This window comes from Aegilops tauschii, chromosome 7 (genome assembly GCF_002575655.3).
Source record: "Aegilops tauschii subsp. strangulata cultivar AL8/78 chromosome 7, Aet v6.0, whole genome shotgun sequence".
Classification (NCBI taxonomy): Eukaryota; Viridiplantae; Streptophyta; class Magnoliopsida; order Poales; family Poaceae; genus Aegilops; species Aegilops tauschii.
In genome coordinates this window covers 276,024,350-276,040,457 of record NC_053041.3, presented here as the reverse complement: position 1 = coordinate 276,040,457, position 16,108 = coordinate 276,024,350, and positions in this window count along the sequence as shown.

Below are 16,108 nucleotides of genomic sequence, written 5' to 3'. Positions count from 1 at the left end.
TACCCAGCCAAGAACACTATAAAAAGGCTCTTCTTTCACCTCCAACCCCCAACCCTAATGTCTTGTTGAGCTCCACCATTGCTACACCCCATTTTGCTCAATACTCTCAATCCCTCCACCCAAACTTGTTGAAACTTTGGGGATTGGGAGAGCAAGACCCGATCTACAACTTGACCAAACCAAATCGCGTTCCCCGCAACATTTCTTCCCCATTGACTTGTTACTCTTGGAGCTTGGGCTCCTAGGCGGCTAGAGGTTCCTCCAGAAGCTTCCTTTCTTGTGGTGTGCTCCAGAGAAGTTTGTAAAGGTGTGGTTCTCGCCTTCAAGACCAACCCCGAGTGATTAGAGGCTCATCCGTTGGGGGTGACTCGAAGGAGATTACGGTGAGCCTTCGGTGGCGTTCCGCAAGCTTTGGCTCCGGCACTGCTCCAAACGGAGAGTAGCTCTTCCCTAAGGAAGAGTGAACTTCGGGATAAAATCCGTGTCCTCGTCTCACTTGTGGTTAATCCTTTACCGCACCTTACTTTGTTTTGTATGCTTGTTGGCTTGCTACTTAGTTTGTTGCCTAGCATATTTATCTTAGATCTTGCTTGTCATAGAGGTTGCATTCACCTAGTTGCATATCTAGTGAACCCTATTTATCCGCTAAGCCTTAAAATTGACAAGAAAGATTAAAATTTGTAGTCTCCTATTCACCCCCCTCTAGTCGACCGTATCGATCCTTTCACCCTTAAATCTGGTCAGTCAAGTGATGGTCTTTAAGCCTCCTTCTTTGCTTCTTTTCTTGATATGTAAGATTTGCTCACACATCTGTTCAATTGCTTGTTTGCATCAGCCAGCCATACTAGGACTGTTTGCTTTGATTACATGTTGTTCTTGACCTAACACTCTAACAGAGCTCAACGATTTAAACACTAAGGGATGCTGTAGTGGGGGCTTGTCTAACTCATAGGTGACATAAAGGTTTGGCTGTACACTAAAGTAGGCTCTCCAAGAGTACCTGGAGATCCAGTTCGAAGGTATGCCTAGTTTTTACATAGTGCACACATAGTAAATGCTCATTTCATTGTGTTCAAGTGCAAGAGATGTGACATGTTTCATTATGTGGTGTTGTTTTGTTATAATCTCATCCTTTTGTGTTGTTCACAGACTGGAAAGTATGCATATTTATCTTCCAAGGAGACGAGTAACTAGTTTGTGTCACCTTGCAGAGGGGGCACAATGAAGATAGGATTGAGGATTTCCAAGTACAAGATGTTAGGAAGGAGCCTTGCAAGAGAAGTAGGAGCAGCGGTGAGCCTGTTCAACCAGTTAAGGTAAGTCACTGTATCCAACTCAATAGTTCAATTCCTTGTTTGTTTCAGGAATAGTTAATTTGCTCTTTTCAATTGCTTTATTTGTCCTCAGTTAATGAGATTCCCAAACAATGATGCCTGATGTTGGGTACTTGTATAACTATTAGTTGACATAATTAAAGGCCTTACCATTTAATTACTCTGGCGAAGTGTGCCTGAAGCTTTGAAGTCTATTAACCAACTATTACTGCATGAGGCTCACAATCTAGTTTATACTAGGCTAATGATTGCATAGTTTTGCTTGCTGTAGTAGGTTTGTATGAATCCCTATGCTGTTCATTATGCTCCCTAGGACTTTAATTGAGCTACAGAATGGCCAACTGCTTGCTTACTTATACGCAACGTGTTGTCTAAATTTGTAACTTGTCTGTGTTTTGGATTTGGCCCTAACATCATGCTCCTCTAGTGAGCTAAGAGAGATTTCTGTATGTGGGCTGCACAGACTACCATTTTTATAATTTTTAAAATATCACCTGCTTATGCTTCATGACGTTTAACATTATTGTTAGTCATGTTTTGCCATATAAAAATACGCTGTCTTGCTGGTTTCACTGTTGTAACTATATTTTTTCCCTAGTCATGTGTACTTACAAAAACATTTCAGGATGAAGTGACATCAACACAAAGATCTGCGAGAAGTGCGGCATGGCCGTTACCGAATGATTATGGATTGAAATTGGAATGTGTTGATGTTCTCGAGCATCAACTAGAGGTGGCAAGACAACGTGTACATGATTCTCAACGTACAATCAACAAGTTGAGATTGGACATGCAGGTATTAGATGCAGGAGTCAAAAAAATGAAACAAGACACTGAGGTAACCACGAAGGAATTGGAGATTTTGCAGACTGAAATTTGTGCTATCTGAATCCGGCCAATCCTATTTTCTGAAGAGATTATAGTTCAAATGGTAAGTTCTGTTGATGCGTGTCCATGATGTATGAGCTTTATTTGTCCAGTGCATGTAATTTGCTGTTTGTGTACGCTTTATTATCACTGGTGCCGAACTATAATGCCCAGTGGGTATATTCGGTTGTAATTTCTTTATTGTATAGTGTAGGATTATTCTACGTTTCTATGCCTTAGTCTTTTTATTGTATAGTGTATTTTTTTACAGGCGATAGTATAGAGTAGGATAATTCTAGAATATGCTATATCATTGAAATGGGGGCCAACATGCCCAAACATTTCCTGGACGCCATACAAACGAACAAACATGTGTAGTCAAAGCGGGCATTAATTGGGCTGGTCAAAATAATATTAAGTGGATCCCAAATGATGTGGCCCACCATAATAACGGCTCTTAGCAGGCCGTTAACAGGCCAAAAGCTCGATAGGGCCGTATAAATGGAAATGGCCCGCGGGCCTCTAGCGGGACGAAATACATGTCAATTTTGTCTCGGACCTTCTACTTTACGGGCCAGTAAGAGGTTGAAAGTGTTATGGGCCAGAGGAGGCCCAATTTGCAAACTAGGCTTTTAACAGGCCGAAGGTCGCGTTGGGCTGAAATGATGCCCTGCGAAACGTGGGCCCCTAATGGACCTAAAGTCAAAGGCCCAACTGTTGTGCGGGCCGTTAACAGGCCGAGAGACAAAATGGGCTAGGATTTGGCCCATTTACCGAATGGGCCGAGGACAGGCCTAAAGTCACAGTGGGATAGAATTGGCCCAACTCTAGAATGGGCCGAGAAAAGGCCGAAAGGCATTCCGGGCCGTTAACGGGCTGGAACTGACGATGGGCTGCTAACAGGCCGAAAGAAGCTCGGGCCGCAATTGGGTCCAAAGTCATAGCAGGCCGTTAACAGGCTTAAACCGACGATGGGCTGGATATTGTCAAAACTAGAATGGGCCTTTGATGGGCCGATTTTGTGTAACTTGTATGGGCTGTGCTTGTAAATGGGCCTGACTCAAGTAGGTCGCTAATGGGTCAGCCCACTTATATTAGCAGGCCCGGCCTTTTAACCTGAATGGGCCACTGTTGGGCCGAGACACGTGTCCATGTATCATAGGCGCGTTCCGTCCATTCGCTGGATGACAACTGTCCGAACGCCGGGCCGACACGTGGATCTGCCGGCCAATGAGAATTTTACACGTGGAAAATCCCCAATGGTCTGCGCTGTTAATGGGTTATCGGATCCAAACCGGAACCCGATGGCTTAACGGCGACCCATTACGGTGGATGCCATGTGTCGGTCACCCTTGACGAAAGCACTTCTATGACACATGATTTATCATCATGGAAGTGGACACTTCCGTGATGATAATTTTGGTAATGTCATGGAACACTTCTATGACAGCACATGTATGACTATCTTGATTCTGTCATAAAATCGTCATGGATGTACACGCATGACAGAAAACGTGACCTACTGTGACAAACACGTATCATCACGGAAGTGTATTTTTTTGTAGTGATCTTGTCTACACCATGCCATCGTTCTTATTGCATTACTCCATTTTTCCATGAACTTAATACACTAGATGCATGCTGGATAGCGGTTGATGTGTGGAGTAATAGTAGTAGATGCACGCAGGAGTCCGTCTACTATCTTGGACGTGATGCCTATATAATGATCATTTGCCTGGATATCGTCATGATTATTTGAAGTTTTATCAATTGCCCAACGGTAATTCGTTTACCCACCGTTTGCTATTTTTCTGGAGAGAAGCCACTAGTGAAATCTACGACCCTCGGGTCTCTTCTTTATTATATCTGCCTTCGTGATATATTTGTATTTGCTTTTATTTTCAGATCTATTAAACCAAAAATACAAAAATACCTTGTTGCACTTTATTTTATTTAGCATTCGATCTATCAATTTATTACAACTCTATCACGTCCTTTTGCCAATTTCTGGCGCCGTTGCCCGAAAGGGATTGACAACCCCTTTAATACGTCGGGTTGCGAGTATTTGTTATTTGTGTGCAGGTGTCGTTCACGTAGTGTTGCGTGATTCTCCTACTGGTTTGATAACCTTGGTCTCATCACTGAGGGAAATACCTATCATTGTTGTGCTGCATCATCCCTTCCTCTTTGGGGAAATACCGACATAGTTCTAGCAGACATCAAAAGGAATTTCTGGCGATGTTGCCGGGGACGATCACGTCAAGATAGTCTCCTGTCAACGTGCGAATTTCTGGCACCGTTGCCGGGGAGACATCATCAACATCTACCAGGTTCCTAATCACAAACCTCATCTCCTCATAATTTACGTTATTTTCCATTTGCCTCTCGTTTTCCTCTCCCCCACTTCACAAAAATTTGCCATTTTATTTGCCCTCTTTTTCGTTCGCCGTTTTCTTGCTGGGTCTATTTTTGTGTGCATTGTTGTTTGCTACTCTTGCTGTTATGGATAGTTCTTCCCCTATTGCGTGCACTCCTGAGAGCGAGTTTCTCAACTTTAAACAAAGGGGAGGAGAGAATTTAAAAGATGCTTGGTATAGGATTTGCAATGCTCATAATAGATCTGTCCGAAAGCAATCTACCATTGTTCTTCTTCGCTATTTTTATGTGGGCATCACCACTTGGTATAGATCCGTCCTTGATACGATTACCAGTGGAAATTTCTTGATGTGTCCTTCTCTTTATGCTTTTAATGCTATGGGAAATTTAGTGGGATCACCACCGCTTATGATTAATGAAACAACTTTGACTCTCGAGCATGTTATGGAAAGACTAGATGCTATTGAAAAGAAAATGCTTACTGAAGAACATTTTGAAAGCTTGGATAAAAAGATGCATAATTTTGCTACTAAATTTGGGTCAAAAGCGGGAGAAGTTTTTAAGTTGTTGAAAGAAAAGGGGACGGTAATTCATGAAAGAATAGAAGAAAGCCCCTCTCGTATTGATAAATTTGAAGAGATCTTTAGTAATCTAAGTACGGCCTTTGCTTCCGCTAAAACTATTGAAAAAAATCCCGTAAAGATTGGCAAGATTACTCAAGTTACTAAGAACAAGGGTGCAACTTCTAGTAATAACATTAAAGAAGATCTTAAGATGATTAGTATTCACCCAGATTTTGTTGAAATTATAAGAGATCCTTTGAGCAAGAATGAATTCTTTAAACTTGTTCCTAGGAGTATTTTCATTGAAAATCTATATGCTAAATCTTTGAAATGTTCTAAGTGTTTAATTTAAGAGTTGGAGAACAAAGATGACAATACTTAGATCCGTGCTTTATGCCTAGCTAGGGGCGTAAAACGATAGCGCTTGTTGGGAGGCAACCCAACGAATAAAATTTATTTTTGTCTTTTGCTTTCTATTCTTGAGTGTTTGCACAATTATGCTATTGTTATGATTTTGTTTTTTGTTTTAATTAGTGTTTGTGCCAAGCAAAGCCTTCAGGATCTTCTTGGGTGATAGTTGCTTTGATCTTGCTGCAAAACAGAAACTTCTGCGTCCAGAGTTACAATTTTTAAAAATCAAAGGAGCGACAAAAAATTCTGAATTTTTTACAGTAGATTTATATACAAATTTCCCAGGTTTTCCTATTTTCTCATAATTTTTGGAGTTACAGAAGTATTCGAAACATTCAGATTGCTATAGACTGTTTTGTTTTTGGCAGATTCGGTTTTCTTTGCGTTGTGTGCTTGTTTTGATGATTCTATGGTTTTCTTTGAGGAGTTTTTGCCATAGAAAAGTTGGAATACAGTAGATGTAATGCAAGAATAAAATATGAATGGGTTGCAACAGTACTTATAGTAGTGATTTGCTTTCTTATACTAACGGATCTCACGAAGGTTTTGTTGAGTTTTGTGTGATTGAAGTTTTCAAGTTTTGGGTGATGTTACGATGGATGAATGAATAAGGAGTAAGAAGAGCCTAATCTTGGGGATGCCCATGGAATCCCAAGCTATTATCCAAAGAGAAGCAAGCAACTAAGCTTGGGGATGCCCGAGTGGCATCCCCTCTTCCGTCTAACTACCATCGGTATTTTACTCGAAGCTATATTTTTATTCTTCACATACTATGAGTTTTTGCTTGGAGCGTCTTGTATGATTTGGCTCTTTGCTTGATTTGCTTTTTGTTTTAAGTCATGAATCCTTTCTTGACACACCTATTTGAGAGAGCCAAAATTATGCCATGACTTGTTAGAATTGCTCTCGATGCTTCACTTAAATTTTTATGAGCTATGGAATTGCTCTAGTGCTTCACTTATATCTTTTTGAGCACGGTGTGCTTTAGTATTTTTGAAGAAATTCTCTCTTTCTTCACTTAAATTAATTTGAGAGAAAGAAATATTATGCTCATGATCTTCACTTATATTTGTTTGAGCTTATCAAAAGCAACACATGAAAATTAGTTCCAAAGTGATAGATATCCAAGGAGGATATAATAAAAACTTTCATGAAGATCATTCTACAAAATAAACCTGATTCCTTGTAATAGTTTTAAGATATGATGATGTGATATGTGAGTCATGTTGATGAGTAATTATGCATTAGTAAGAATATTGGTGTTAAGGTTTGTGATTCCCTATGCAAGCATGAAAGTCAATAGTTATGCAATGAAATTCCATCCTACTTATGGTGCATTATTCGGTGTTAATTATGCTCAATGCTTGCTTATGAGATTTTTCGTTTCTTGGTTGGTCGCTTCTCAATCATTTGCTAGCATTCATTTTTCACTAAGTATGATCACTACTTGTGCATCCAAAATCCTTTAAACCAGTTTTGCCACATGAGTCCACTATACCTACCTATATGCGGTATTCTTTTGCCGTTCTAAGCAAATTTGTACGTGCCATCTCTACTTTTCAAAATAAACTTCTCTTTTGTGTGCTCGTACCGCTCATGAACCGGTAGGGGGTGGCTAATATATTTCCAAGCTAGATATGTTATTCCCATGATGAGTGTTTATTCACTTGTCATTGCACGAGAATAAGGCAAAGGTATTAGGGATGCCCAGTCCCGAAATAAAAAATGAATTTACTTTATGTTGTCAAATAATAAATTCTTGGAAAGTGTTGGTATGGAAGGCACCCATGGATACGGCTAGCCATGGAAAGTGAAAGTATGGTTGAAAAAGGAATAAATTTTAATTTCTGTTTGGGAACCGCCTATGATATATCTAGCATGGAAAGTATTGGGAACTACTCGATCGTTCTCGTTGACAGGAAAAGCATGCCTCGCAAAATGTTTTTATCTCTATCTTTTTTTGCTTTGAGCTCTGGCACCTCTACAAATCCCTACTTCCCTCCATGAAGGGCCTTTCTTTTACTTTATGCAATTTTTATTTTTATTTGAGTCTCCATCTTCTCTTATAAAGCACCAACTAAGGGGCACTATGATCGTACTTGAGCACTGGGTGTAGCTAATATGCGAGTGTGTTTCATGGATGGATCAATGATTGAGCATAATGGGCTAGGTATAACTTTTTTTAGCATTGATATTTTGAAAGACATGGTTGCTTGTTGGTATGCTTGAGTATTAAAATCCTCATGTCAAAACTAGACTATTGCTTTGAACCATATAAAAAGTCCAAATGTCCATGCTACAAAGAAAATATTATGAGATGAGCATGTTACGCAGCATTCCACATCAAAAATTCTGTTTTTGTCATTTACCTACTCGAGGACGAGCAGGAATTAAGCTTGGGGGTGCTGATATGTCTCCAACGTATCTATAATTTTTGAATGTTCCATGCTGTTATATGATCACTCTTGGATGTTTTACAATCATTTTATAGTCATTTTATATCATTTTTTGGTACTAACCTATTGACATAGTGCCAAGTGCCAGTTGTTGTTATCTGCATGTTTTTTACATCACAGGAAATCAATACCAAACGGAGTCCAAACGCAGCAGAACTTTTTGTGCAATTTTTATGGACCAGAAGACACCCAATGGGCCGGAGAAGCACCTGGGGGTGCCACGAGGGGGGCACAACCCACCAGAGCACGCCTGGCCCCCCAGGCGCGCCCAGGTGGGTTGTGCCCACCTGCTGGTCTCCCGAACCGCCTCTTTACTCTATAAATACCCCAATATTCCAGAAACCCTAGAGGAGTCGACGAAAATCAATTCCAGCCGCCGCAAGTTCTAGAACCACCAGATCCAATCTAGGCACCATCACGGAGGGTGATGACCCACAAGTATATGGGATCAATTGTAGCTCTTTTTGATAAGTAAGAGTGTCGAACCCAACGAGGAGCAGAAGGAAATGACAAGTGGTTTTCAGCAAGGTAATGTCTGCAAGTGCTGAAATTGTAAGTAACAGAGTAGTTTGATAGCAAGATAATTTGTAACGAGCAAGTAACGATAATAGTAACAAAAGTGCAACAAGGTAGCCCAATCCTTTTGAGGCAAAGGAGAGGCCAAAACGGTCTCTTATAACGAGCAAGTTTGGACAATATTACTTTCAACATTAATGGGCGTACATGAGATATAATGTTTTACTCGTTGCCCATTCACAACCTTCAGGTTAGTACCTTCGGCATTATTTATTTTGATAGCTCCAGACTGATAAACCTCGTCGATAACATAGGGTACTTCCCATTTTGAGAGGAGTTTTCCTGCAAAGAATCTAAAACGAGAGTTGTACAAAAGAAAATATTCTCCAACTTTAAACTCACGTTTTTAAATTCTTTTATCATGCCATCTTTTAACTTTTTCTTTAAATAACTTGGCATTTTCATAAGCTTGGGTTCTCCATTCATCTAATGAGCTAATATCGAACAACCTCTTTTCACCGGCAAGTTTGAAATCATACTTGAGTTCTTTAATTGCCCAATATGCTTTATGTTCTAACTCAAGAGGCAAATGACAAGCTTTTCCATAAACCATTTTATAAGGAGACATACCCATAGGATTTTTATATGCTGTTCTATAAGCCCAAAGTGCATCCTCTAATTTCTTAGACCAATTCTTCCGGGACCTATTGATAGTCTTTTGCAAAATTAATTTTATTTCTCTATTGCTAAGTTCAACTTGACCACTAGACTGAGGATGATAAGGTGATGCAATTATATGGTTAAAATCATACTTGGCAAGCATTTTACGGAAAGCACCATGAATAAAGTGTGAACCACCATCGGTCATTAAATATCTAGGGACTCCAAACCTTGGGAAAATAATGTCCTTAAGCATTTTAATAGAAGTGTTGTGATCAGCACTACTAGTTGGAATAGCTTCTACCCATTTAGTAACATAATCAACAGCAACCAAGATATGTGTATACCCATTAGAGGAAGGAAAAGGTCCCATGTAATCAAATCCCCAAACATCAAATGGTTCAACAGCAAGTGAATAATTCATAGGCATTTCTTGACGCTTACAGATATTACCTATTCTTTGGCATTCATCACAACATAAGACGAACTTACAGGCATCCTTGAAGAGAGTAGGCCAATAAAATCCAGATTGCAATACCTTATGAGCAGTTCTGTCTCTAGCATAATGCCCTCCATAAGCTTCGAAGTGACATTTCCGTAGGATTTGTCCCTGTTCATACTCAAGTACACAACGTCTAATAATACCATCTACTCCTTCTTTATAAAGATGTGGGTCATCCCAAAAGTAGTGTCTTAAATCATAGATGAATTTTTTTTCTTTTGCTGGTATGTAAAGCTAGGTGGTAAATATTTAGCAACAATGTAATTAGCATAGTCAGCATACCAAGGAGTGTTATGAGAAACATTTATTGCAGCTAACTTCTCATCAGGAAAACTAGGATCAATAGGTAGTGGGTCATCAAGCACATTTTCAAGCCTAGACAAGTTATCAGCTACGGGGTTCTCATCTCCTTTTCTATCAGTGATATGTAAATCAAATTCTTGTAGCAGGAGAACCCATCGAATAATTCTAGGTTTAGCATCTTTCTTTTCCATAAGATATTTTATAGCAGCATGATCGGTGTGAACAATTACTTTTGAATCAACAATGTAAGATCTAAATTTATCACAAGCAAACACCACTGCTAGGCATTCTTTTTTAGTAGTTGCATAATATCGTTGAGCACTGTCTAGAGTTTTACTAGCATAATGAATAACATTCAGTTTCTTATCAACTCTTTGTCCTAGAACAGCACCAATAGCATAATCACTAGCATCACACATAATTTCAAAAGGCAAGTTCCAATCAGGTGGTTGTACTACATGTGCAGAAATTAAGGTTTTCTTGAGTTTTTTGAAGGCTTCTAAACAATCATCATCAAAAACAAAAGGAACATCCTTTTGCAAAAGATTTGTAGGAGGCCTAGAAATTTTAGAAAAGTCTTTGATAAATCTCCTACAAAAACCAGCATGACCTAGGAAACTACAAATACTTTTGATATCTTTTGGACATGGCATTTTCTCAATTGCATCAGCCTTAGCTTTGTCCACTTCAATGCCTCTTTCAGAAATTTTATGGCCCAAAACAATACCTTCATTAACCATAAAGTGGCACTTCTCCCAATTCAAGACGAGATTTGTTTGCTTGCATCTCTGCAAAACTTGATCAAGATTGCTTAAACAATCATCAAAAGACTTCCCATAAACATAGAAGTCATCCATGAAAACCTCAACAATCTTTTCACAAAGGTCAGAGAATATAGCAGTCATACATCTTTGAAAGGTAGCAGGTGCATTGCATAAACCAAAAGGCATACATCTATAAGCATAAGTTCCAAAGGGACAAGTGAGAGTGGTCTTTTCTTGATTAGGTTGAGAAACAGGTATTTGTGAAAAACCAGAATATCCATCAAGGAAGCAAAAATGTGTATGCTTAGATACTCTTTCTAGCATTTGATCGATAAAAGGCAGATGGTAATGATCTTTTCTAGTTGCTTTATTTAATTTTCTAAAATCAATTACCATTGTATAGCCTGTAACAATTCTTTGTGGAATAAGTTAACTCTTATCATTAGGAACAACAGTAATACCTCCTTTCTTAGGGAGACAATGAACAGGGCTTACCCGTCTACTATCAGCTATAGGATAGATTATACCTGCTTCCAGAAGTTCTAATATTTCCGTTCTTACCACTTCTTTCATCTTCGGATTTAACCGCCGTTGGTGATCAACAACGGGTTTAGCATCAGGTTCCATATTAATCTTGTGCTGACATAGAGTGGGACTAATGCCCTTTAAATCATCAAGAGTATATCCAATCACAGCTCGGTGCTTCCTTAGAACTTTCAATAATCTTTCTTCTTCATGTTCTGAAAGGTTAGTACTAATAATAACAGGATATATCTTCTTTTCATCAAGATAAGCATATTTCAAAGTGTCTGGCAATTGTTTTAATTCAAACACAGGATCACCTTTAGGTGGAGGAGGACCTCCTAGAGTTTCAATAGGCAAATTGTGTTTAAGCAAAGGACGTTGTTCAAATAAAATATCATCTATTTCACTTCTTTCATGCATATGTAAATCATTTTCATGGTCTAGAAAATATTGTTCTAGTGGATCAGTAGGTGGCACAACAATAGAAGCAAGACCAGTTATTTCATCCTTACTAGGCAATTATTTTCCATGAAGCTTTCTACTAAACTTGGAAAAATTAAACTCATGAGACTCATCACCAAACCTAACACCGACAGTCTGTTTCTCACAATCTATTTTAGCATTGACGGTGTTCAAGAAAGGTCTACCAAAGATAATGGGACAAAAGTTATCTTGTGGGGAACCAAGAACAAGAAAATCAGTAGGGTATTTTATTTTCCCACACAAGACTTCAACATCTCTAACAATTCCAATTGGTGATATGGTGTCTCTATTAGCAAGTTTGATAGTAACATCTATGTCTTCTATCTCAGCGGGTGCTATGTCATTCATAATTTCTTGATATAAGGTAAATGGAATATCACTCACGCTAGAACCTATGTCACATAAACCATCATAACAGTGATCACCTATTTTAACTGAGACAACAGGCATGCCAACAACAGGACTATGTTTATCCTTTTTATCGGGTTTGGCAATTCTAGCAGCTTCTTCACATAAGTAAATAACATGCCCATCTATATTTTCTTCCAGGAGATCCTTAACCATAGCAACACTAGGTTCTACTTTAATTTGTTCAGCAGGTTTAGGTGTTCTAATATAACTTTTGTTGACCAGAGTTGAAACTTTAGCATGTTCCTTCATCCTAACAGGGAAAGGTGGTTTCTCAATATAAGCAGTAAGAACAACTGGATCCACATTATAAAGTATAGTTTCCTCTTTAGCGGGTACCGGTTCTTTAATTTCTTCTTTAATAGGTGGGTGATATTTAAACCACTTATCTTTAGGGAGATCAACATGAGTAGCAAATGATTCACAAAAGGAGGCTACTATCTCAGAATCAAGTCCATATTTAGTGCTAAACTTTTGAAAAGCATCGGTATTCATAAAAGATTTAACACAATCATACTTAAGCTTAATACCTGACTCTTTACCTTCGTCGAGTTCCCAATCTTCAGAGTTGCATTTAATTCTTTCCAAAAGATCCCACCCGAATTCAATAGTCTTCTTTATAAAGGAACCAGCACAAGAAGTGTCAAGCATGGATCGATCATTATGAGAAAGCCGAGCATAAAAATTCTGGATAATAATTTCTCTTGAGAGCTCATGATTGTTGCATGAATATAACATTGACTTAAGCCTCCCCCAAGCTACAGTGATACTTTCTCCTTCAAGAGGCCAAAAATTATATATGTAATTCCGATCACGAGGAACTAGATGCATAGGATAAATTTTTTGGTGGAACTCCAATTTCAACTGATTCCAATTCCAAGATTCAATATCATCGCATAGCCTATACCATGCCAATGCTTTTCCCTTCAAAGATAAAGGGAAAACCTTCTTCTTAACTTCATCTCCGGGTAAACCTGCAAGCTTAAACAATCCACAAATTTGTTCCACATATATCAAGTGCATATCAGGATGTTCGGTTCCATCTCCTGCATAAGGATTAGCTAGCAGTTGTTCTATCATACCCAAAGGAATTTCATATTCAATATTTTCAGTAGGTGCAATAGGTTGAGGGGTAGCTAATTGTGGTTCCGGTCGAGGTGAAGATACCCCGAACAACCCCTCAAACGATTGTTTTCCATAGTAACAAGTGACAGTAAATTTCAGCACACTATATAAATGTTTCCTTACCAAATTCCACTTACCAAAGGCGCTTCACTCCCCGGCAACGGTGCCATAAAATAGCCTGGATGACCCACAAGTATATGGGATCAATTGTAGCTCTTTCCGATAAGTAAGAGTGTCAAACCCAACAAGGAGCAGAAGGAAATGACAAGTGGTTTTCAGCAAGGTAATGTCTACAAGTGCTGAAATTGTAAGTAACAGAGTAGTTTGATAGCAAGATAATTTGTAACGAGCAAGTAACGATAATAGTAAAAAAGGTGCATCAAGGTAGCCCAATCCTTTTGAGGCAAAGGACAGGCCAAAACGGTCTCTTATAATAAGTAAAGCGTTCTTGAGGGCACACGCGAATTTCATCTAGTCACTTTTATCATGTTGGTTCGATTCGTGTTTGCTACTTTGATAATTTGGTATGTGGGTGGACCGGTGCTTAGGTGTTGTTCTTACTTCAACAAACCTCCTACTTATGATTAACCCCCTCGCAAGCATCCGCAACTACGAGAAAAGAATTAAGAATAAATTCTAACCATAGCATTAAAATTTTGGATCCAATCGGTCCCTTATGGAATAGTGCATAAACTAGGGTTTAAGATTCTGTCACTCTGGCAACCCATCATCTAATAACTACTCCACAATGCATTCCCTTAGGCCTAAATATGGTGAAGTGTCATGTAGTCGACGTTCACATGACACCACTAAGGGAATCACAACATACATACTATCAAAATATCGAACACACATCAAGTTCACATGATTACTTGCAACATGATTTTTCCCATGACCTCAAGAAAAAAAGTAACTACTCACAAATGATAATCATGCTCAAGACCAGAGGGGTATTAAATAGCATATTGGATCTGAACATATAATCTTCCACCAAATAAACCATATAGTAATCAACTACAAGATGTAATCAACACTACTACTCACCCACAAGCATCAATCTATAGTTCCGATACAAGATTGAACACAAGAGATGAACTAGGGTTTGAGATGAGATGGTGTTGTTGAAGATGTTGATGAAGATTCCCCTCCCCAAGATGGGAGATTTGTTGGTGATGATGATGATGATTTCCCCCTCCGGAAGGGAAGTTCCCCCGGCGGAATCGCTCCGCCGGAGGGCAAAAGTGCTCCTGCCCAAGTTCCGCCTCAAGACGGCAGCGCTCCGTCCCGAAAGTCCTCTCCTTATTATTTTTCAAGGTTAAAATGACTTATATACCAGAAGATGGGCACCGAAGGTGGTCCTGGGTGAGCACAACCCACCAGGGCGCACCTGGGCTCCTTGGCGCACCCAGGTGGGTTGTGCCTACCTAGTGGGCCCCCTATGGTACTTATTGGCTCTAATATTCTTCATATATTCCATAAAAATTCTCCGTAAAGTTTCAGCTTGTTTGGAGTTGTGCAGAATAGGTAGCCTGACGTAGCTTTTCCAGGTCCAGATTTCCAGCTGCCGGAATTCTCCCTTTTTGTGTGTACCTTGCATATTATGAGAGAAAAGGCATTAGAATTACTCCAAAAAGCATTATTATGCATAAAAACATCATAAATAACAGTAGGAAAACATGATGCAAAATGGACGTATCAGAGGGGTTCATCATGTCCATTGGTGCCTCTCCGATGATGCGTGAGTAGTACTTTGTAGACCTATGGGTCCGTAGTTAGTAGCTAGATGGCTTCCTCTCTCTCTTTTGATTCTCAATACAATGGTCTCTTGGAGATCCATATGATGTAACTCTTTTTACGGTGTGTTTCTTGGGATTCGATGAACTTTGAGTTTATGATTAGATCTATCTTTTTATCCATGAAAGTTATTTGAGTCTTCTTTGATCTCTTATATGTATGATTGCTTATAGCCTCGTATTTCTTCTCCGGTTTTTGGTTTTTGTTTGGCCAACTTGATCTATTTATCTTGCAATGGGAAGAGGTGCTTTGTGATGGGTTCGATCTTACGGTGCTTGATCCCAGTGACAGAAGGGGAACCGACACGTATGTATCGTTGCTATTAAGGATAACAAGATAGGGTGTATTTCTACATAAATAGATCTTGTCTACATCATGGCATCGTTCTTATTGCATTACTCCGTTTTTCCATGAACTTAATACACTAGATGCATGCTGGATAGCGCTCGATGTGTGGAGTAATAGTAGTAGATGCAGGCAGGAGTCGGTCTACTAATCTTGGACGTGATGACAATATAATGATCATTGCCTGTATATCATCATGATTATATGAAGTTTAATCAATTGCCCAACAGTAATTCGTTTACCCACCGTTTGCTATTTTTCTCGAGAGAAGCCACTAGTGAAATCTATGGCCCCCGAGTCTCTTCTTTATTATGTTTGCCTTTGCGGTCTATTTTTATTTGCTTTTATTTTCTGATCTATTAAACCAAAAATACAAAAATACCTTGCTGCACTTTATTTTATTTGGCATTCGATCTATCAATTTATTACAACTCTCTCACGTCCTTTTGCCAATTTCTGGCGCCGTTGCCCGAAAAGGATTGACAACCCCTTTAATACGTCGGGTTGCGAGTATTTGTTATTTATGTGAAGGTGCCGTTCATGTAGTGTTGTGTGATTCTCCTACTGGTTCGATAACCTTGGTCTCATCACTGAGGGAAATACCTACCGTTGTTGTGCTGCATCATCCCTTCCTCTTTGGGGAAATACCGACGTAGTTCTATCAGACATCAACCCA